Here is a 22988-nt window from a genome sequence, read left to right on the forward strand (position 1 = left end):
TAATATTGGTCCGTTGGTCAATCTTTATATCGTGTAATGTAATTTTTGTAATTAAGAGTTGAGGGTTGAGGGTTTAGCCGACCTTATTATCAAGGTTGATTATTTGTATTTATAGGTGATATACTTATGTAATTTAGGTGTCATGTATTGTGTTTGCATTATCAAAGAGAGGTAAATGTACGAACAAGGATATATCATTCAGCAAAGTATTGAGGTGTGTTTGGTGTTCCAGAGCAGACAACATTCCCCATTGTAATATTTCCACATACTACTGCAAAGTATCATCTTACTATGGGTAGGCCCCTACTGTGGTTTTTCCCTTAACCAGGTTTTCCACATCAAAATATTGGTGTTATGTGTTGTGCTATTAATTTTCTTATCTATTTGTTACTGCAATTTATCAGTTTATGTTTTGGAGTTTAATTTGTTGAGATCCGGTGAAGACTGATTCACCCTCCCACCCCCTCTCAGTCTTCCTTCTTGATTGGTACTAATAGATCTCCCACTGTTAACCAATGAAGTCTAGCCTTGATCTAAGAAGCATGAGAAAAGTGGGCATCAACAACTTTCTTTTACTGATGAAGCTATGTAACCTGGATTTGTAGATCTGCAAAGAAAGTGTTGGGAACAAGGACTTTCATGGCCTGCCAAAGGTCCAAAGTGGTGGCGTCATAAGATTTTCGACAGAAGAGGGTAAGTTGTCGATCATAAATGTGCAAAAAACATGTCATGCATTGGATAGCACAATTCCACTAGGCAATCCAGCCAAATTGATGAGATGGATGACATTCAAGATTCCACACCTATTGGATATGAGCCACCATAGGCTAATGAATCAACAAAGAAGTGTTCATAAAAAATTGAGTCTTGGAAGGATGAGCTAGGCCCACGTGCTTCTCAATACTAAATTTAATGGGAAAGTGGTCAAGCAAGGTAAACTTGGAGAGAGGGACCACTGGCAAATCTTGACAAGACATGAAGAAAAAGAAGGATTGAGCCAAAATCATGGCATGATCCAACCACTTGAGGACTCTATCATTTCCCTCAAAAATTACTCCACGTATACCAGACCACTTGTGGATCATGGCAATAAGAATTGGGATCAAATAGCCTCAATTTATTACACGTGTAAAACCATGCCTCCCACTCACCAACTATCCAATGGAAAGGCACTAATCCTTCTTTATTAACGGCCACCTCCACCATATTAATGTCCCCGCACAAGACCTAAGTGGAAAGAGGAATTGAATCTACAATCCATAGCTAGAGGGTGGATATTTCAATACCATCATTGGAAGCATAAACATTAATGATCCCAAAAGAATGGTTTTTGATTGACATGAGGATCCACACCAGCCGATGAGTAGGATAAAACCCATGGTCAACAATGCAGGAATGCCAATGTGGCACAAGGAGAGTCACAACACTGCCATGTCCCACCTCATGTTGAGAAGAAAAAACAAGGCCATCTGACCAAATAACATGACATGTAGCAGAAAGCATGAAAGAGAAAATTTTAATTTCCTACAAATAAAACACATCAAGACCAGGATAGTTTTGTCGAGTACCCCACACAAAATACTTCCTAGCAAGGTCAGTGAGACCTTAGACATTCCATGAGTGGAAATTCATGTATCAAATTCTCGCATGCCATCTTCATCCTCAAGAGAGAAGAACTAGTTATGCAAGAAAGAAGCCACAGACTAAAATCCAAGCAACCCACTCCATTGTTTTTTTTAAACAATTTTGCCTTCCTTTGCACACCTAGGAGGGCTATGAGAATGACGAAGTCAATTAATTGGAGCTAAAATGACAAAGATCAACTGAGGGGTTTGCACCAGAGGTTTATGAATGAAGTTTTAGCAGCATTATCTTTCCCTTTATCCAAAGGGTTTGAAATTGGACTGTGATATAGAAGGAGGCTCTTGCACTTTAGGAGTCGTGTTACTAGTTGAAGGGGCCTTGCCCTTATGAGTAATAGTAGTCCATTTTTCTTCATTCTTCGCCACCTTAGGAGCAAGATAAGAAGGCTCAAAAACCTTGGGTGGGGTATTAACTTTGGAACCCACTAAAGAAAAATCCTTAATCTTGTGATCTGCAAACTGACAATGGAAATAAGTGTTAGGAAAATTCAAATAGAGAACTCACTGAGAATGGCAAAGACCTCTACTTTGAATATCAATGATCTCTTTCGAATCTCAAGACAAATAAACCTCAACACAAACCCTCTTCTGAGGGTGAGCATGATAAAACCGATCCAATTTGACACAAATAACCTTCCCTATGGAAGCAACAATAGAAGATAAAAATTGCCAACAAGGCAGAGGAAGACATGAAAATTCAACCCAAACTAGGACCCAGAGTTTCTTGTCATTAGAGATAGAGAGATCACGAGACCAAGGCTAGAAAACAAGTAATGAAGACCTAACATACCAGGGGCCATTTTGAAAAATAAGTTGGACATGGTTAATCTCTACAAAGCAAAAAAAGAAAAAACCCTTTGGTAAGGTTTTGGACGCCAACAAGGCAAATCCCATGAGGGGCCCATACCTTTGTAACCCAATCCCAAAGCATGCTTTTAGTGGGGACCCTCCCAACAAAATACCAAATAAGCATATATTGCTCAAGCCGTTGACATGCAAAATCAAAATCTTGTGCAGATAAAATGACATCTGAGGGACAATCAAGAGACTTACCTCGTGAAAAACTTTTGAAACAAATTTATGAGGTCACTTGTTTGGAGGAGTCATTCCCGCTAGCTTCCAACACACCAATACGAATATCAGTTGTTGGAGTGATGTTGTCCATGGCTTAAAAGCCTAAAAAATATCGTAGTAAATGTGGTATGACACAATGCTAATGCAAAAAATCAATATGCAAAGAAAAAACACAAAACCCTAGTAGAGTGCATTCTCGTCCATGAATATATCACCAAAAGTTACACCAACACACACACACATAGTTATTATTCATTTTACTTTCTAACCAATTAAAATAACTATTTTTACAACTAATGTTAATATCCATTCCTCTTAATATAAACATGTAAATTTATTGATTAATTGTTATATAATAATTATTTAAATTTTATTTGATCATCAAATGATTTGAGATGTTATTACAACCTTCACACTATTCTATGAAAACATAATATTTTTTTACAAATAATGAAAGAAACAAGCATCTAAAATATTTATTACAAGTCCATTTTTTAATTAAATCAACCTCTTGATATTGACTTATCATTTCTACTCAAAATTGTTGATGTTGGAGGTACCACTTCTTTATTAAAATATATCATACCTTTTATTTAGCTAGTAAAATATCCTTACACATCTTTTTATTTATTGAATAACGAAGATTACATTAATGATTTAAAAATAGCAAATCAAAAGGAAATGCAGGAGAATGAAAAAAATGCAACAAATCTACAAATATCCATCATTAGTGAGCAACCTAGATTATAATAGCAATTGAACTGACAAATAGAACAAGAGTTTGATATGAACATATGCAATAAGCGAAAGAATATACATTGTTGATCCTAAATTACACTTGAAACTTAAAGAGTTTTTGAAATTTTCTAGAACATTTAACATCTCCAACATGCATTTGAATGAATTGATATTTGATCTCTTCCAAAAGCTTGTTGTAGACGACCTCCTCTAGTTGAGAGCACAAAGAAATAAGTTAACATGACGTCATAGTAAAACTGTAGCATTTCTACTTCCTAATGTCTAATATTATTTAAGAAAACAACTAAATATCTACTTTTCCAAATATGAAGCAAGATAGTTTATCTTAATGAATCAACAACAATTTTTTTAACAAACACAATACCCAAAATAACTTCTTTTTGAAACCTAGTACATGGTCAAAAATAAACCAAAAAAAGGATAAAAAATTATAGTCCATTATCTTACACAAATTTGACTTAATGAAACATGTAAAGAGCACCCTTGTAATGCACTGCATAGATATTCACACAAAGTAAAATTATATAAATATGCCATCTTTGTAAACCATATTGAATTCATAATATGCAAAATATAAATTGTATTATTTTCTCCATCCTCTGTTGTCACCAATGATGAAGAAGATTACTCTCTAGTACTTTTACATGATTAGGTGTCTCATTTTTTATTTTATAATGTGTATGAATGTTATATGATACTTTATGTTTTACTTTAAATACAATAATCTTAAATTTTAAGAACATCTAAATAATACATTTGTGGACATAGAGCATTCATTTGTATAAGTGTTCTGGTAATGTGTATGAATGTTATATGATACTTTATGTTTTACTTTAAATACAATAATCTTAAATTTTAAGAACATCTAAATAATACATTTGTGGACATAGAGCATTCATTTGTATAAGTGTTCTGGTTGTAAACTTACACACTATTCTCTTATATTTTAAGTAAACAAATATGATATCTTTTTTTTTTTCTTGATTTCAAGTTTTTAGATAAAATGATATAATTATATTTTATTTTTTAGCTATTCAAGAAATTTGATATTTTATGAGTTAATAGGCTTTGCAAGGTGATTTCAGGGAATAATCTCATAGTTGTGTGAAATATTATTCATCCAATAAATCGGGTAACTAGTCTTGTCTATTAGGATAAATATAGTGAAAGATTTAATTAGTTATTATTAATTTGGATTAAATGTGTAGAAATGGTAGTTTATCTATTAGGTTTTATTAATTGATAAAAAATAAAGCAATGTAAGATCATAATTAAAATAGTTTGACCAAATTTTCTAATGTATATTTTTTATCAATTTATTTTAATATATCAAAATTATATTAAATCTATCATTCTATTGGATAGATAGTTATGAGTCGTCACATTAGTTTGATGCAAGCTATTGTAATCATAATTAATTGCAGTGTTGATAAAATATTTTTAACTCTATTGATTTTGATTTGTTAAAAACTATTTTTAGTTCACTTTCTAATTATTTGTATTGTCCCATTTTATAATGACGTTATTTTGTGTTGAAAGGGTTGTGAGTAAACATTGTGGAATGTAATCTAGTTTGTATGGGTATTCAAGATTTAAAAGAGTAAAATAGATAAAATATGAGAGGTTTTGATTATAATAATCAATTGTTTTTTCATATAAAAAATCTAATGTAGGTCTAAGAACCATGAAAATTGGGGCAACCCCATGTCACCATACAACTATCCTTACATAAAGATATGGGTTGATGAGATATCAGATGATACATTGTTTAACTATCTTACTATTATACTATCTTAATGACCTCACAAAATGACCAAAGAAAAAAGAACATAACCACCCGACAACCATCAATCATATGCTATTAAGAAAAATTCTAAGATAAACAAACAAAAATAAATAAAAATTACATATTTCTTGTGCCACACTCAAAGACATAGAAATCTAAAAATAAAGCCTTGAATAGCATCCATCTTCAGCAAAACCTTCAACTTCTTAGCAATCTCTTTCACGTCACACTAGAGATAAATTTGGTGTTTGTTAATTCCATAAAAAGGTTCAAAGAAATAGTCATTGAGAGGGTATGAACAATGTAAAATATATTTAATCTTCCTTGTGTGTACCATCATTGAATGCATACAAACTCCAAGAGACCCATCCACATTCTTTGTGAACTCCCAAATTCGAATGAATGAGAAGCCACCATGTATAAGCACACCATATTACTCCAAATCATTTCTCTCACACATCAAAATTGACATAATATATGTTATTACTATCGTCGATCTAACTGTAGACACCTAAAATTGTCCAGTCTAATTAAATAAATATTTTATTTATTTAATTATCTAAGCCTAATTCTTCTATTAATTAAATAAATCTTTATTTATTTAATTAATTCATTTATCCTCTTCTAGCCTTATTTCTCATTTAAATAAATACATTTATTTATTTAAATTATCATTTTCCTAAATTAAATAAATGTTTTATTTATTTAATTGTCCCACTTCTTCTATTAATTAAATAAATCTTTATTTATTTAATTAATAGAAGAAGTGGGACAATTAAATAAATGTTTATTTATTTAATTAATTCATTAGCTTTTTCTACACATGACACATGTCATTCATCTCTTAATTCATACACTACCTACCCCACTCATTATTTTATTATTTCTTTTACCTACCCTCTAATCATAGCCAACCTCTCTTTTTACACCTCTCAATCTTATCCCTCCATTTCATATTGTGTCTTCTATTTAAGGAGATGCTTTCTTCATTGTCAAACCCTAATCACTCACCCTAATCAACAATTTGGAGGACTCGACTACACTACGATCCTACTTGCAACCACATTCCGTTCTTTGTTGAGCTCTTGTGCATATAAAAATCTGAGAGCAAATATATCAAGCAAGATCAATGGAGATAGGAAGAATGGAGATCCAAACCCTATTGGACATATGATGGTATAATCTTTGTGATTTTGAGTTATTTGCATTGTCTTAGGTAATCTTCATATGTTATGGTGGATCTTTGTTCATTGTTAGGCTAGGGTTTAGTGGTTGGATTCATTTAGCCTTTCAATATTGCTATTATTGTTATCCATTTTCACCATATACACTAACCATTAATAATATTTAATAATAAAATAAATTAAAATTACATCTATTAATTTTGAAGACATAAGAATGAGGAATCATGAGAATTCATAGAATATTATTAAAATCAATAACAAGAAAATAGATTACTCATGAAATACTATATTTGCTTCACAGGTTACTCACGAAATACTATATTTGCTTCACAAGTTACTCACGAAATACTATATTTGCTTCACAGGATACTCACGAAATACTATATTTGCTTCACAGGTTACTCACAAAATACTATATTTGTGCAAATTCTAATTTTTTTTATAACTTTAAAGTTAAACACATTCATGTTCTAATGTAATGATTAAATTGCACCATATTTAAAGTTTTCATTCTCATTTAAAAGTGCCTTTCTTTGATTAACATGTGCAACATAGTACTAACTTTGATTGAATTATGTTATTTTATTTCAAGTTTTAAACATCATTTAAAAATAAAAGTCTGAAAATTATTCCACAGTTTCATCTCTAATATGTCTAGTGATTTCAAAGATTTTATTATGTTAGTATTATTGACAAATTAATTATTCTAACATTACTTTAAACCAACTAATGTGTCACTTGTTTTTATTGATACTTTCCAAATGTTTTTTATTATTTTGTAAAATTTTATTTTACTTTTTCCTATTTAACAAAGCAAAATATGTAATTTTTTAGTAGATATAGACTTAAGCCAATAGAATATTAATTTTTCTTTACACTGCATTACAAAAATAAACAAGTGTCTAATAGTATCAAACATGTATTATCAATGTCACGTCACCATTAAATATTATACTACTTAATATTGTCTCTTATTTGTTATAATAGACAAATACCTAAATTATTTATTATTAACCCAGTTTTTTCTCTAACTTAATGTGAAGTTTATGTCATGTCAACATTTTTCATTAATTATATATTATCATATTATATAATATTAATATATTTCATAATACTTGTAATACATTAATAAAATTTTGTTTGAATCTATTATATATGTTTTTTATTAAAAAAGCAGTGAGAACTAGGGCACTGACCCTTTACATAGCAGAACTATTAATGAGACCACGGTACAAAAACAACACTATAACAACATTAATAGCAACTAACAACAAAAAGAGACCAAGTCTTAGAAATCAAAAACAGCAGCAGAAAACACAAAAACAAACTACAGGGGCACCTTTCGCACCCCAGTGGCATCAATGGCACTGTTCCATTCATTGGACAGGAACTTGTATAGGTCCCTAGCCTCCTTCTTATCCTCCTTCATGTCTACAGTACATTCCCTCGATAGAGAGAGGGTGAGCGTCGAGCTATGTAAAACCTACATATGAAATTTGTTAAGGCCCGCAATTTGGGCATTCCAAGCCTCCATCTTGCTCTTGAGTCGATTGACATCATCCATGATAGTCTGCACTTCAAACACAGGGCCCAGGTTCTCAATCCTCTATGTGATTTCCAACACGTCCGTGCGCAGCTTTTCCATTTGCTCTAGAGTAGGGACACCCTGGGGGTTCACAACAGCCATGTCATATGTCATGCTCTGTGAAGTGTACCAGTACCTGCAACCACAATGCACTCAATAAATCATTACTAGCATGGTTAGAAGATTTAGTAAAACCATAGCTAATCGACTTATTGCCTCCTAGTAAATGCAAGTATGAAAAATACTCTCAGATCTGATTATGCATATTCCAGCGACTTGACTACACTTAGATGGAGGATTTGAATGATGAAAATGCATGATCTAGCAAGAATAGCATGATTAAGCTATATGAAATCATGATTGATCTAGAAAATGAACTAAGATTAAGATGCAATTAAGCTAGAATTGAGCATGATAACATTGCTATGAATGATAAACTAGAAGCTAGATGCCTATAGTAACAATGCATAAGATGAAAATGAGATGGGATGCTTATTGCTCCAAAATGAGGTCTATTTATAGGATTTCCAAGGCTAGGGGTGAGGTGGCAAGAATCAACAGTCAAGATTGATCTGAAGATATCAATGGTTAAATTGGAGGTAGTTGGCAAAGGGGTTGGATTAAAGGGAACATCTGTCATCTCTATGGTAACAAGTGTCAAGAGACTTCTAGAAGGGTTAGGATGAAAGGGAACACTTAGTTACAAGTGTCACAAAGCTTCTAGAAGAGGTTGGATGAAAGGGAACATGTGGGGAGAATGGAATGGTTAGGTTTAGGAATGGTTAGGTTTAGGAGTGGTAGAAGTTAGGAGAATTTGAATTTAAAAATTCAAATAATGGGAAAAGGCCAATTAATCTCAACAAGTCATGAATTTGATTTGTTTTAATTAATTAGCGGATTAGAAGAAATGATTTTGGTGGGGGGAATTAATTAATTAAAGGGGTGAAATGAACCTATTAAATAAATCCTTAGATTTATTAATAAGTAGATGAAAGGGGAAATTTAATCAAATTGTTGATGAATTCAATTAAATTGGAGAGGAATATTAATTAAATAATTGCTTATTTAATTAATTATCTTCAGACCATTTTTAGGTGTATACATTTTGCCCCTCTTTGAAGCGAGGTGTGATGACGCGTTGATTCAAAGAATAATTTCCTTTTGATGATTATATTGATTTGATAGGATGCCCCAGCTCTTGATTGCTAAATCCCGGTATGATGATGCCCCCTCGAGAGATCAATTGAGATAATTGATCTTTGGAGTTTTTGCGAAATTGATATCCCGATAGATTTGATTTGATTTCTGCAACTATGTTTTGATGAAAATGTGAGTTCTTTTATTATCTTGATTGCTTAGATTGGTAAGATTGATAAATCTTGATTGATTAGATTGATAAGATTGAGATTCAGTCCGGTTTCAGGAAGGATTCATCCTGTATAAGACCACAATGATCAAAGCATCTAGTTTCAAGAAGGATTCATCCTATATAAGACATGATCAGAATGTCTGGTTTCAGGAAGGATACATCATGTATAAGACATGAATCAGAATCAGATTGTCTGGTTTCAGGAAGGATTCATCCTATATAAGACATGATCATAATCAATTAGGATTTATTGATTTGATTTGATAAGGTAGATTAGATAAAGAAATGATAGTTTGTTGATATCAAATTGCAGAAATTTTTGGATACGCTGATGTTGGTTCTATTGACAGAGATAGCATAAGATTTTTGCTGGGTCGACAATAGCTGAAGATATATGAGTCATTCTTTTGATTGCGTATACACTTGTGATGATACTTGATGATTCATGCGATAGATTTAACCTTGGATAAAAGGAGCTTTCAGGATCCCATGCAAGAATGAAATTCAATGGAATGCAAAGCTACTACCGGACCAATCACTGGATTATTGCGTTTTGTCATCATTGAGCTTTTGAAATGTGGGAAGTGAGTGCAAACATCGATGGTATAATTAAACCATGATGACCTGAGCACTTCTTTCCTGGATTTTGATATAGCAAGTTAACACAAGCATCGAGGTATAATTGAACCGAGATGACCTGAGTGTTGTTTGCGTAAAATAGATAGTATTAATCATTTCAATACGCAAATCGGAAATGTCTTCAATGATACTCTGATGATCTTGTCCCAAGAAATATTTGCACATATTAATGATCAATTTTTAGACAGCAGATAAGAAAAATATCATGTTCCTTCCTTGTTCCTCTAGTCAAAGACATCCTGGAGTCACTCAGAAATCATGATAGCGAAAATCAATATAGATAAGTTGAACAATCATGTTACAATCATTATCCAAAAAGATATTATCCACTGAAAAGTGTGTGATGTTCTTAGATTGATTTTGTGATAGCTTGATAGTTGATAGTTTGATCTTGTGTTCTATGTTGGATGTGTCTCAGTATTCGCTTGATAAGAGTTGTCTAATTGTTTGTTCTACCTATTTGATTTAGCTCAAAATGATCAAGAGTTTTACCCCCAGCTAAGTGTAGGATTTTGCCCCAAGCCTAGAAACAAAGTCGTTATGATATATCCAATGATCCAAACCATGGTAAGAAGCCACCTAGGATGTCTGCGTATGTACAAATGCTTATGATAGATATGGATAGCGCTGATGGAAAATGCATGAATGCAAGTGGAAAGAAGCATGAACTAATAGCGGACAGATAGCACCTGTTTGTCAGGTTTTCACCATCTGTTTTTATTGCATTTTTTCTTATTTTTGATTTTTTTGGATTCTTTTTCTTTTTCACTTTATTATTTTTCTGATTTTTCACTATTTTTTATTTTCCTATTTTTTCAGACATAAAACTTTTTCAGATGCATTCTATTGATAGGTTTCTCTAGCTGATCTTCGTTCTGTGTTGATAGCTAATATGCTCCTGACCCAAATACTGTTGTGACCACAAATGGACCTAACCAGTTTGGTTCAAACTTTCCTTTCTTTTCTCGATCTGCCTAGTTACGTGGATTTGCTTTTAGCACTAGTTCCCCAACTTGAAAGACTCGTGGTTTAACCTTGTGATTATAGCTCTAGCACATTCTTTGTTGATATATCTTTAGATGATTAAAGGCATTTTGTCTTTGTTCATGGATCAGTTCTAACCCTTGTAGTCTAGATACTCGTTGTTCTTCATCTGGGATGAGACCTTTTAGTGATACACATAGAGAGGGTATCTCTACTTCGATTCGCAATATGGCTTCTGATCCATATACAAGAGAGAAAGGTGTGGCACCTATCGGTGTGCGGATACTGGTGCGGTAGGCCCATAAAGTAGGGTTTAGTTGAACATGTCAATCTTTTCCAGCATCATTAACTATCTTTTTAAGGATTTTCAGTTTAGTTTTGTTAGATGCAATTGCCTACCCATTTCCCTGTGGAGAATATGTGCTAGATTTTGAACTTCTCACATAGCTCTTGTACGTCCTAATTTTTGAATGATCACCCATTATCAGTGATAATGGTCATTGGTATTCCATAGCGACAGATGATATAATTCAAGATAAATGTAGCAATTTGTTTTCCTATGATATTTATGAGAGGTACAACCTCAATCCATTTTATGAAATATTCTGTAGCTACCAGGATAAATTTGTGACCATTAGATGAAGAAGGATTTATCTTTCCTACCAAATCAAGACCCCATTGGCAAAAAGGCCAAGATGTTTCTAAAGCATGTAGTTCTTGTGTTGGTGCATGAATCAAATTCCCATGGATTTGACATTGTTTGCATGTTTGAGCTATCTAAAAAGAATCTCGTTCCATGGTTGGCCAATAATAGCCCAAGCGTATGAGTTTTTTTGAAAGGGTAAGACCACTTGAATGAGTGTCACAAATGTCGTTATGGACTTCATGTAAGGCCTTCTCAGATTCTTCTTGTTTGAGACATCGTAAGAGAGTACCGTCTACACCTCATTTAAACAGGGTATCCACGATGAGGGTAAAATGGGAGGATTGGCGAATAAAGTTTCTCTTTTGGTTCTTTGATAAATCTAGAGGTAAGATGTTATCTTTCAGGTATGTGTAAGTTTGGCCATAGCGGGAGGAATAATGTATAAGTTGACAGATGGTGTGGGAATCAGGACAATTATGAGCAAGATAAAACAACTCTTCAACCAGGAATTCATAACGCTGTTGATTTTCCTGTGTCTACAATAGAGAAGCAAGTGTAGCCATGGCGTCTACTGCTTTATTATCATTTCTTGGAATCTGTTCAAAAGTTATTTCTACAAAGTACTTCTTGATATCATCAACCATCTTTTTGTAAGGCATGAGTTTGTCATCTTTTGTTTGATAGTCATCATTGATTTGATTAATGACGAGTTGAGAGTCTCTAAAGACCTGAAGTTGTGTAATTTTCCATTCTACAGCCATTTTGATACCTGTAACCAAAGCTCCATACTCTGCAATATTATTGGTGCATGGAAATCTTAATTTGTATGCTTTCAGGATTGTATGACCTTGTGGTGTGATGAAAAGAATGCATGCTCCTGATCTGTGATGTGTTCTATTATTGATGTCTGCTCTTGGACTGATATTCGGGTGATGTATTCTAAGATATGGATCAAACCCTAGAATGTTTGTAAATGACTAGGTAAAATTGACTTGCCACATTTTGAAGGGTTCCAAATATTTTTGCCTTGCTAGTTCTGATAAAGATATTGTTGGATGTAGATCAGTTGTATCAATGATAATTGCCTATGCTGGTTCTATCAAAATGAATGACCTTTCTTGATAAAATTCAAGTAAAGTGTCAAATCTCCCATCTTCGGACGCCTCAAGGAGGTTTTCACTGTTAGATGTGTCCTTTGTTTTTACTTTTTTCTAATCTAATGTTGCCAATAAATGGTTTTCGACATTAGACCTGATATTGTTTTATTTATTTTCACTTTTGTGACTAGGAGATTTGGCACCCACTTGACTGGAAGATGCGTTAGCGGAATCCCTGGTGAAAGTTGTTGCGGGTTTGATTTCATCAAGATATAAGGATATGGCATGGTCATTAGGTTCAGGATAGCTTAAGGATAAAGGATCTTCAGGCTGAATAGTTTCAAATATATTAGGAGTCATGATAGAGATGTCAGAGCTTTCAGTATGTATTTCCATGTCTAGAACGATACTCTCATCAGAATGACCTCGTATAAGAAAATCCTAATCGTCCTCGGTTAAGTCCCTGTCAGTCGAATGTGATTCTGATTCAAGTGGGCTAGTTCCTAATGTTTGTCCTGCATACATGTGAACTACAACGACTACTATATCTTCTTCTTCATCCCTCTCAATTTGAAGTTGCTCTTGTTTGTTTTTCCATGATATCAAATATTCTATGTTCCCTCGATCTCTTAGCTATATTTGTTTTTCCATGTTTGACATAATTGATTCAAATGATTGTTCCTTGCTTGAAGATGTTTCATCTCTGTTATGTGAAACAATGACCTCTTGAGCTGATTTCAGATTATTACAACACTGCAATGGATTTGAGTCTGCTGATATTGTGATTTGATGTCCATTGTATGGAAATTCCAGGCACTGATGACATTTTGATGTAATAGCTTCTATGTCATGTATCCATGGTCTCCCCAAGAGTATATTATATGGTAGTTCCAAGTCTAAAACTTGGCATGTTGTATCTTTTTGCAAGGGTCCCACTCTAATAGGTAATATCACAATTCCTTTGGAGTAATGTTCTTCTTCACCAGATGCTTTGATTTTTATCCTTTTCTGGGGATCAGCTGCATCTTCTAAATATCCTAGAGCACGGACAAGACTCAAAGAGAAAATGTTCAAGCTAGCTCCCCCATCTATCAGGACATGTTTAACAATCGTTCTATGAATGAGAACTTCAATTTGCAAGGAAGTGTTATGGGGATTTTGCAATGAATTAATGCTTGGATATGAAGATGAGCTTTGAATAGGATCCTCTGAAATAGGATTGATGGCAATCTTGGATATCGCTTGGGGAAATTTAGCTTTGGATGCATTATTTGGCAAGAATGCTATGGAAGGTTCTTGCAAGCTTTCAGGAGGTGTAGGAATAGATGCCTTTGGAGAGTCAAATTTCTTATGGATGGATGGATCATTGTTAGATATAGGTGCATTATTTTGATCTTCTTTAGCCAAATCCTTTAGGGATCTCTTTAAGAGGTGCATAAAAGAGCCACTTCTCTTTTGAGATGTATTTAAATCTGTAGTCACATAAATCTGTCCACTTAATTAAATGAATATTTAGTATTTATTTGATTATTTAACCATCAATCAATAATTAATTAAATTAATATTTAATTAATTCATCTTAACCCTCTTCTCCTATTAATTAAATAAATTATTCAATTTATTTGATTTAATTCACTTAACCAAATTCAGACCATTTAATTAAATCTTCTCTCACATTTAAATAAATTAATATTTATTTCAATCCCCCAAAATCTCATCTCTCACATTTAAATAAATTAACATTTATTTAAATCACCTTTATCCTCCACCCACTTGTATTTTCCTACAAATGCAAGTTGCACAACTATTTTAAATAAATCATTTATTTAAATCACCTTTATCCTCCACCCACTTGTATTTTCCTACAAATGCAAGTTGCACAACTATTTTAAATAAATCATTTATTTATATCACCTTTATCCTCCACCCATTTGTATTTTCCTACAAATGCAAGTTGCACAACTATTTTAAATAAATGATTTATTTAAAATCCTATTTATCCTCACCCACTTGAAACCTTTAATGGTTTCCCTTAAAGTCTTCAAACTTAATGGCTTCTTTCTAGAGTCTTCTCAAGCCTTTAATGGTTTTTCTTAAAGTCTTCAAACTCAATGGCTTCCTTCTATAGTCTTTTTAAGCCTTTAATGGTTTCCCTTAAAGTCTTCAAACTTTATGGCTTCCCTTAAAGTCTTCTTAAGACTTTAATTGTTTCCCTTAAAGTATTCAAACTTAATGGCTTCCTTCTAGAGTCTTCTCAAACCTTTAATGGTTTCCCTTAAAGTCTTCAAGCATTTAATGCTTTATCTTCTTTTTTCTCATCTAAATAAATTAATATTTATTTGAATATTTACCCAAATGCAAATTACACCATTTAATTGAAATAAATAATTTTATTTTAATTGAAAATCTCAAAATTCCTCTCACTTGCATTCTCCTACAAAATCCACTTGCATGCCTAAACCCCCTTCTAGATTCTTCTAACTCCTTCCTAATTAGCCTAATTCATCCCCTAAATATTGTCACATTCCTAAGAAACTTGGAGTCACTTCTCAAAGCCCTCAAAGTCTTTGAAAGACATTTAAGGCTTTAAGTCTTCAAATGGTTAACCTCTAAAGTCTTCCAAACCATTAAAGGCTCTTACATAACTATTTATGGTTAACTCACCTTTTACCTTTGGTTAGAGACTTTCCTCTAACTTAACCATCCTTTTGACTCATGGGTCTCTTCAAAGCATTTATTTCTTTGACTAGGGTAACCATCATGTCCCCTCAAGCATTTAATGCTCCTTATCTCTCCTCTCAAGCCTCCTCATGGTGACACTTGTCAACATGGGATTGGGTTGAAAGTCTCACATGGATTGAATATCTTTCAATCCTAACCCTTTTTAAGATTGCTCAATCTTAACCCTTCATTTCCCCATTTCTTCTATAAATAGAACCCTTCTCCTCAAGCAAAGAAGGAAGCATTAGAGTATTGTTGTTATACTGGTATTAGCATAGAGCTTTTTCATAGCATCACTATCTACACTTGCATAGCATTTGCTCATCATATTCAACCATCTTGAATCTCCATATGGCATCCATGGCTAGTGCTAAAAGCTGAGAGCTACACTCATTTGGGACTTGGAGAGGGGAGAAACAAGGGAGAAGCATCAAAAGGCATCATAGAAGCATCTTAGGGAGGCTCTTCTCCTTTCTTTTATTTTGTTAAACTTCTTTCATGCTTTTTGAAATCTCTTTTGATATGTTTGGAATGGTTTTTAGTTCTTTGTTTTGTTTTTATGGTTGAAACTAACTTATTAACATTGAACTTTGTTGTTGCCTTGTCCCCATTTCCATGACATCAAAATCCTTGTGAGTTTTTGACATAGTTGGATTTTGATTTTGAACTGGTTTGATTGCCCCGATATGTTGGCTTGTTACTTGTATTTTGCTTTGGTATGTCATGTTGATATGATCTTCTTCTATTTCAAATGTTTTTGTTTCCATTTCAAGGTTTTGATTGTCTAAAAGTTGTTTTGATAAGTGATCACCTATCAAGGTAGATACGCTAGAATGATAAGACATGCAAAGATAATTCAAGTGTTTTAAAAGTTTGCAAGTTTTTTGATGTTCGGTTTTGGAGTGCAATGATGATGATTTGATAAGAATCAAGTCTAGTAGGAACGATATATCCTACGATGTGGGACAAGATTATCTTGACCAAATGTTTCAATTTCGTGATAAAGGATGATTGATCCTAATGAGAAACTATGTTTGAGTGATCAGTTTACCAAAGAGGGTGATAATACACTTTGAGATGTTTAGATCTTGAACTTGTTAAGGGTGAGCACTTTGAAAATCTTGAGGTGTTTATCTTCTAAAGTCTGATTTTGATGGATGATAACTTGACCAAGTGAACCAAGGAGACAATCTAAGCACAGCTTGACAGATAACAAGTGTTTATGTTTATTGCAAATTGATCAGGCATAAATGACAAATCTGAAACAGGCATGCAGGACACAGCTCTGGACTGACAAATGCAAAGTTTCGTACGACAGGATATGCAGCTTAGAATGACAAAACTTACAAGACCATACGACCAATCAGAGATTTCATGTAAAAAGCAGTATTTCGTATGACACAGAATGTTATGTAGTAAGACAAAAGATTTTGTGTAGTACTACACAAGATGTTGTGTAGTATGACAAAAGATTCTGTGTAGTACTACATAAGATGTTGTGTAGTATGACAAAAGATTTTGTTTAGTACTACACAAGATGTTGTTTAGTATGACAAAAGATTATGTGTCGTACGACAAAAGATTCTATGTAGTACAACACAAGATGTTGTGTAGTACGACAAAAGATTTTATGTAAACAAGTTCGTATGACAGAGAGCCTAATTTGTATGACAGATAACCAGACAGAGATTAAAAAAAAATGTTTATTTGGTTGAATTTTTGATAACTGAAGTTTAATGTTTTGCTTATGTCTTCCAGTTTTTGGATGTCTGATTTGTCGATTTAGGGATGAATACACAGCAAACACATGATATGATAAGTGACTCCAAGCATGTTAAACCCTAAGGAAGTTGGCTGAGAATGAAAACCTTTGCTTGCTGACTTAGGTACACACTCAATAGCTAATCAGAATACGGCCATTGAATCTCATGCAATGGATTCTCAACACCGTATTATCCGACTCCAAATGCTAATGGGGGCATGATATGGCAAGTGTCTTGGGAGAGTTACTATCTCTCTTGCACAAAGATTATCACCCTTTTGAAGGTGAATCAGGTAGCTTCTATTTTAATTAGCACTAATAAGGGATCCGTTTGGCACGTCGAGGTATAAACTCAATTAAGAGGTATCCCAGCCTTGAAAACCAAGGTTTGATATACCCGAAGGTATAGAGGAGAGCTATTCCCAAGCACTGTCGTTGCTTTGATTTTCATCAAAAACATGTTTATTTTATAGTGGGTTGGATTACTTAGCGTTAGCCATTCCCACTTAGGTCGTTCCCCTCTCACCGACCTTAATGGCTAAGAGTTATTACTCCTCGGGAGGGCAGGCCTGCTAAAGAAATGCACTAATGAAAGAAAAACATGAGTCTATCTTTCTGATCACCTAAGAAATGTGAGAGCATACTCGCCTATCATCAAAGACACGAAATACATGATTGTTCATTTCTTTAGCAAAATTGAAGTGTGCCTAGAAAAATTTAATGAATACACAAAGTTTAGTTGGATTCATAGGCAACCTGCAAAATAGATCCATTAGTAGTCATTGATTGGTTTTTGAATTATGTCTTTGACAAGCGTATCTTTGTCAATCATCCTGCAGAACTCAATAGGCTGCCAAAAATCTCATAAACTAGTCAGGGTTAGTGTTAGAAAATTTTATATTAGAATTAGAAAACCCTAACTTGCAATTTATCAAAAATCATAGATGCAGAAACTCATACGACATGATTTATCAAATAAAATGACAAATATTTAGATCTCCGACACAAGCCAAAACTAGCTCGTACGACACAGGATTATTCTAGTACGAATAAAGAATTTGCAACATAGAAATTCGTACGACATGAATTTATCTCTAGTACGACAAGGAAAAGGAGCTTGTACGAGTCAGGATGAAGTTTCGTACCAGACTAAAAGGTAGTTCATATGAGTTGGAAAATCAACTCGTACGACATTATAATTCTATTCCGACAAAGATGGATGTTTGTTGAAGCTTGAGAGGCCAAAAATGATGATTTCAACCCCATGGTGGGTGCCAAAATGTCGTGCTCTGTGAAGTGTACTTTTACCTACAACCACAATGCACTCAATAAATCATTACAAGCATGGTTAAAAGATTTAGTAAAACCATAGCTAATCGACTTATTGCCTCCTAGTAAATGTGAGTATGAAAAATGCTCTCAGATCTGATTATGCATATTCCAGTTACTTGACTACACTTAGATGGAGGATTTGAATGATGAAAATGCATGATCTAGCAAGAATAGCATGATTAAGCTATATGAATTCATGATTGATCTAGAAAATGAACTAAGATTAAGATGCAATTAAGCTAAAATTGAGCATGATAACATTGATAAGAATGATAAACTAGAAGCTAGATGCCTATAGTAACAATGCATAAGATGAAAATGAGATGGGATGCCTATTGCTCCAAAATGAGGTCTATTTATAGGATTTCCAAGGCTAGGGGTGAGGTGGCAAGAATCAACGGTCAAGATTGATCTGAAGATATCAATGGTTAAATTGGATGTAGTTGGCAAAGGGGTTGGATTAAAGGGAACATATGTCATCTCTATGGTGACAAGTGTCAAGAGACTTATAGAAGGGTTTGGATGAAAGGGAACACTTAGTGACAAGTGTCACAAAGCTTCTAGAAGAGGTTGGATGAAAGGGGACATGTGGGGAGGATAGAATGGTTAGGTTTAGGAATGGTTAGGTTTAGGAGTGGTAGAAGTTAGGAGAATTTGAATTTAAAAATTCAAATAATTGGAAAAGGCTAATTAATCTCAACAACTCATGAATTTGATTTGTTTTAATTAATTAGGGGATTAGAAGAAATGACTTTGGTGGGGGGAATTAATTAATTAAAGGGGTGAAATGAACCTATTAAATAAATCCTTAGATTTATTAATAAGTAGATGAAAGGGGAAATTTAATCAAATTGTTGATGAATTCAATTAAATTGGGGAGGAGTATTAATTAAATAATTGCTTATTTAATTAATTGTCTTCAAACCATTTTTAGGTGTATACATCATCCATAGTCTTATCCACCTCCTTGGCCACATCTTCAACAGGGGGACAGTCAATATCATTACCCAGGCCCATTAGGGGGAGAGAGTTCATCACATGTTCCACCATCTTTAAATCTGGGTCCAACTTACCAGAGTCCAAGGCTTTGTTATCAGAATTTTCCTCACCCATGACACCCTCAGTGCCCATGTTCATAGGGGTTGTATCCTTAACATCAATAGAGTCCTGGGTTTGCATCTCAGAATTGCCCGTGTCAGCGACACCAATAATGATCAGAACCATGGGGTCCCTAGTCATATCCACATCCACAACATCCCCATCAAGGGCCCCCATAGTGGTATTAGGGTTCTCTCCCTCGTCCCCAATGGGGTCCTCCTCCGAGTCAATATTTTTTATTATAGGGGTCTTCTTTTTGCGCAAGCTTTTGGAAGACAATCTGGATGATCTCCTTTTAACATCAGAATCAGGGGAAGGATTGTCATTCTCAGCATCCTCAAAGGACAAATTTTCATCAAAGACAATACGTTTGTGTTTAACAAGGGTTTTTCCTTTGCCCTTGGACAGGGAGCGAGAAGCATTGGGAGAGGCGGACAGAATCAAACTGGGGGAGACTGCAGATAAGGAAACAACAGAGGCATAAGCAGGCAGAGACATGGAGAAGTTGGTCATAGTAAAGCCTTCATGAGGATACTGGAAAAATCTGGGGAAGGCCCTAAACAGGGCGGCAAGCTACTGAGGAGTAGGCATGGGGGGCTGAGAGAGCGAGAGGTTTCGAGGGGGAAAAGAGCCTCATGGAATTTATACAACCTGTAAATGAGGCCCTAGTGAAGGAGGTAGGGTGGATTATCCCCATGCTTATAATCCATGGTGTCTTTAACAGAGCTTTCAATGGAATGCAGTAAATAAAAGGGCAGACAGAGCAAATCATTATTGCGGAAATGATTCAGAAGGGGAAAATGATAGTAGTAAAATACCTTGTGCCTACCCTTGAGAGTGAAGTACTCCATGATCATAAGGCAGATCATGTTCCACGAGTGTGTGAGTTCCTCCTAAGAAAACCCACCCTAGAGTTTGATAGATTCCTCGCGGTTGCAAAAGAAGCATTTCAAACCTTCGCTATTGGCAACATGGCTAGTACGCTTTCAGCGTCGGTCGTCGAGGGCCAGCTTCATAGCCTGGGAAATAGTCTCCTCAGAGACATCAAAGGAAAATTTTCCCACCAAGATAGGTCTCCCAGACTAGGAGGAGGCAAAAGCAGCCGAGAGCTGCTCATCGTGGCCCTGCAGACATTCCAAAAAATCAGCAACCCCTCCTTCAATGCAAAAATTCTAGACCAGGGGGTCATTTTTGAAATCATCCAGATTGTCCGGTTTGTATCTAACTCTGTCACCCCCCATATCCTCCACCAACAGAGCTTCTTTAGTCATGAAAAAAAATTCACAGAGAAAGTTGCAGAAACCCTTCGAGAAGCAAGCCGAGAAAAGATAATGGGAAGTGTGTGAGCCCGACGTCAATAAATGAGACATGAGGTTGGGCACATGGGAAAAATTGAAATCACTTTTAGAAATGATTTCCTAGTTACGAGGCATGAAGAGCCAACAAATACCGTCAGCAACCAGCATGTTACCAATCCAATCATACCTCATCATGACGTTGTAAGCCCAAAGGAATTGCCAACAAAGCAGCACGTCCATCACCGCTAGCCTAGCCGAACAAGTCACCACCACATTGGCATAGATCAAAGGGATATTCTCATGATTTGAATTATGAAACCAACACCTCTAAACAACCCCAAGGGAAGAGAGGAGAGTAAGGAAAACACTTGGTAGCAGCTCATTCATTTGTAAGAATTTTGGATTTTTCTTCCTGAAGAAGGAAGTTAACATGGTCCGGGAGGGAATTATGGCTCCTCCAACATCTCAAGCCTGAAATATTTAGGCCAACGGTCGCCAAGGCATCCACCACTTTGTTTCCTTCCCTATAGACATGCATAATTTTAAACGAACCAAGCCCAGAGATGAGCCTCGAGGTGTCTTTGATGGTTCCCTCAATGGTCCAATTAAGCCTATTCCGCCCTTTGATAGCATCAATGATGAGCTTGGAGTCACCCTCAATGTCCATAATCTTGATTCCCATGGTGAAGGTGAGACGAATTCCCTAGGCTAAGGCCATAGCTTCATCCTGATTAGAGGAATGCCCATTCAGGTTACCCGCATAAGTAGCAACAAGGTCCCCCAAATGGGTTTTGATAACCCCTCCACCAGTATCTAGGCCCCCCTGGTAGCCCCGTCAAAATTGAGTTTGAAATGTATAGCCGGAGGGGACTAGACCATGCTTTGCCTTAGGAGTCTCTTAGAGCAGTCAACAAGAGAGAACGAGGGGGGGATGTTCCAACATCTAGCAATTTCCTAGTCCTAGGTAGAGGGGGGATCTTGGAGGCCAATCGGGTTTTAGAAACAGAGATATTCTCAAGAATCAACTTAAGGAATCGAGCAAACACAGTTTCTATAGAGGCCTCTTTGTCTCTGAATATCCTGTCATTCCTTTCCTTTCAGATACTCCAACTCACATGAGGGGGGATCTGCTTCCATGGTTGTTGGATAAGGAGGTTGGAAGAGGGGCCCTGAAACTCTTGGGAAAAACTTAACAAATTGTCATTCATAATCCAACAGATATTGAACTTATTGTAGACCATCCCCCAGAGCTCTCGAGTAAAGGCACGGTGGAGGAAGAGATGAGCAGGACTTTCCTCATCATTTTTGTAGAGGATGCATCTATTAGGGAATTGGAATCCCCACTTAACCAAATTGTCTTGGGTCAGAATTTTGTTGAGGAGAGAAGTCCACCAAAAGAAATAAACCTTGGGAGTGAGTTGGGGATTCCAAACCTCTTTCCAGATAGAGGTGTAATCAAGTTCTCTTAGCAAGCTGTTGGAAGTAGTTCTGACAAAGAAGTCTCTAGAAGGGTTCCATTTCCAAATGAATCTATCTTCCCTAGGAAAAGGGGGAGGAACGTACCAGCCAAAAGCTTTTGGAGCTCTCTAGCAGCAAGGAGGAGGAAGGGATGATCAATGCAACAGTCCTCCAAAGCCCTCCAAGTGCAGTTGTTGAAATAATCACCGACCCTTTCTCCAAAGAAGCTTTTGGCAGCATCCTGGAGCCTTCTAAGGGAGGGGGAAGAAGCAAGGGGTTTCTCTCCCAACCAGCAATCCTCCCAAAAGAGAACATTCCTTCCATTTCCAATAAGCCACCTCATACCATGGGATAAAGGGTCCCTGTAGCTCAAGATGTTGTTCCAAATTTTGGAACCCCTGGGAAGGCCCTCCTCTTTCAGAATAGAGGAAAAGTCCCCACTACCTAGGTATTTGTCCCTGATGATCCTACTCCAATCTGCATCCTTATTCAAAAGCTTCCAGACAATTTTGGTCATAAGGGCCTTATTGAACCTAGAGATCTTGCGGGTTCC

This window comes from Cryptomeria japonica, chromosome 10, assembly GCF_030272615.1.
Source record: "Cryptomeria japonica chromosome 10, Sugi_1.0, whole genome shotgun sequence".
Taxonomy (NCBI): domain Eukaryota; kingdom Viridiplantae; phylum Streptophyta; class Pinopsida; order Cupressales; family Cupressaceae; genus Cryptomeria; species Cryptomeria japonica.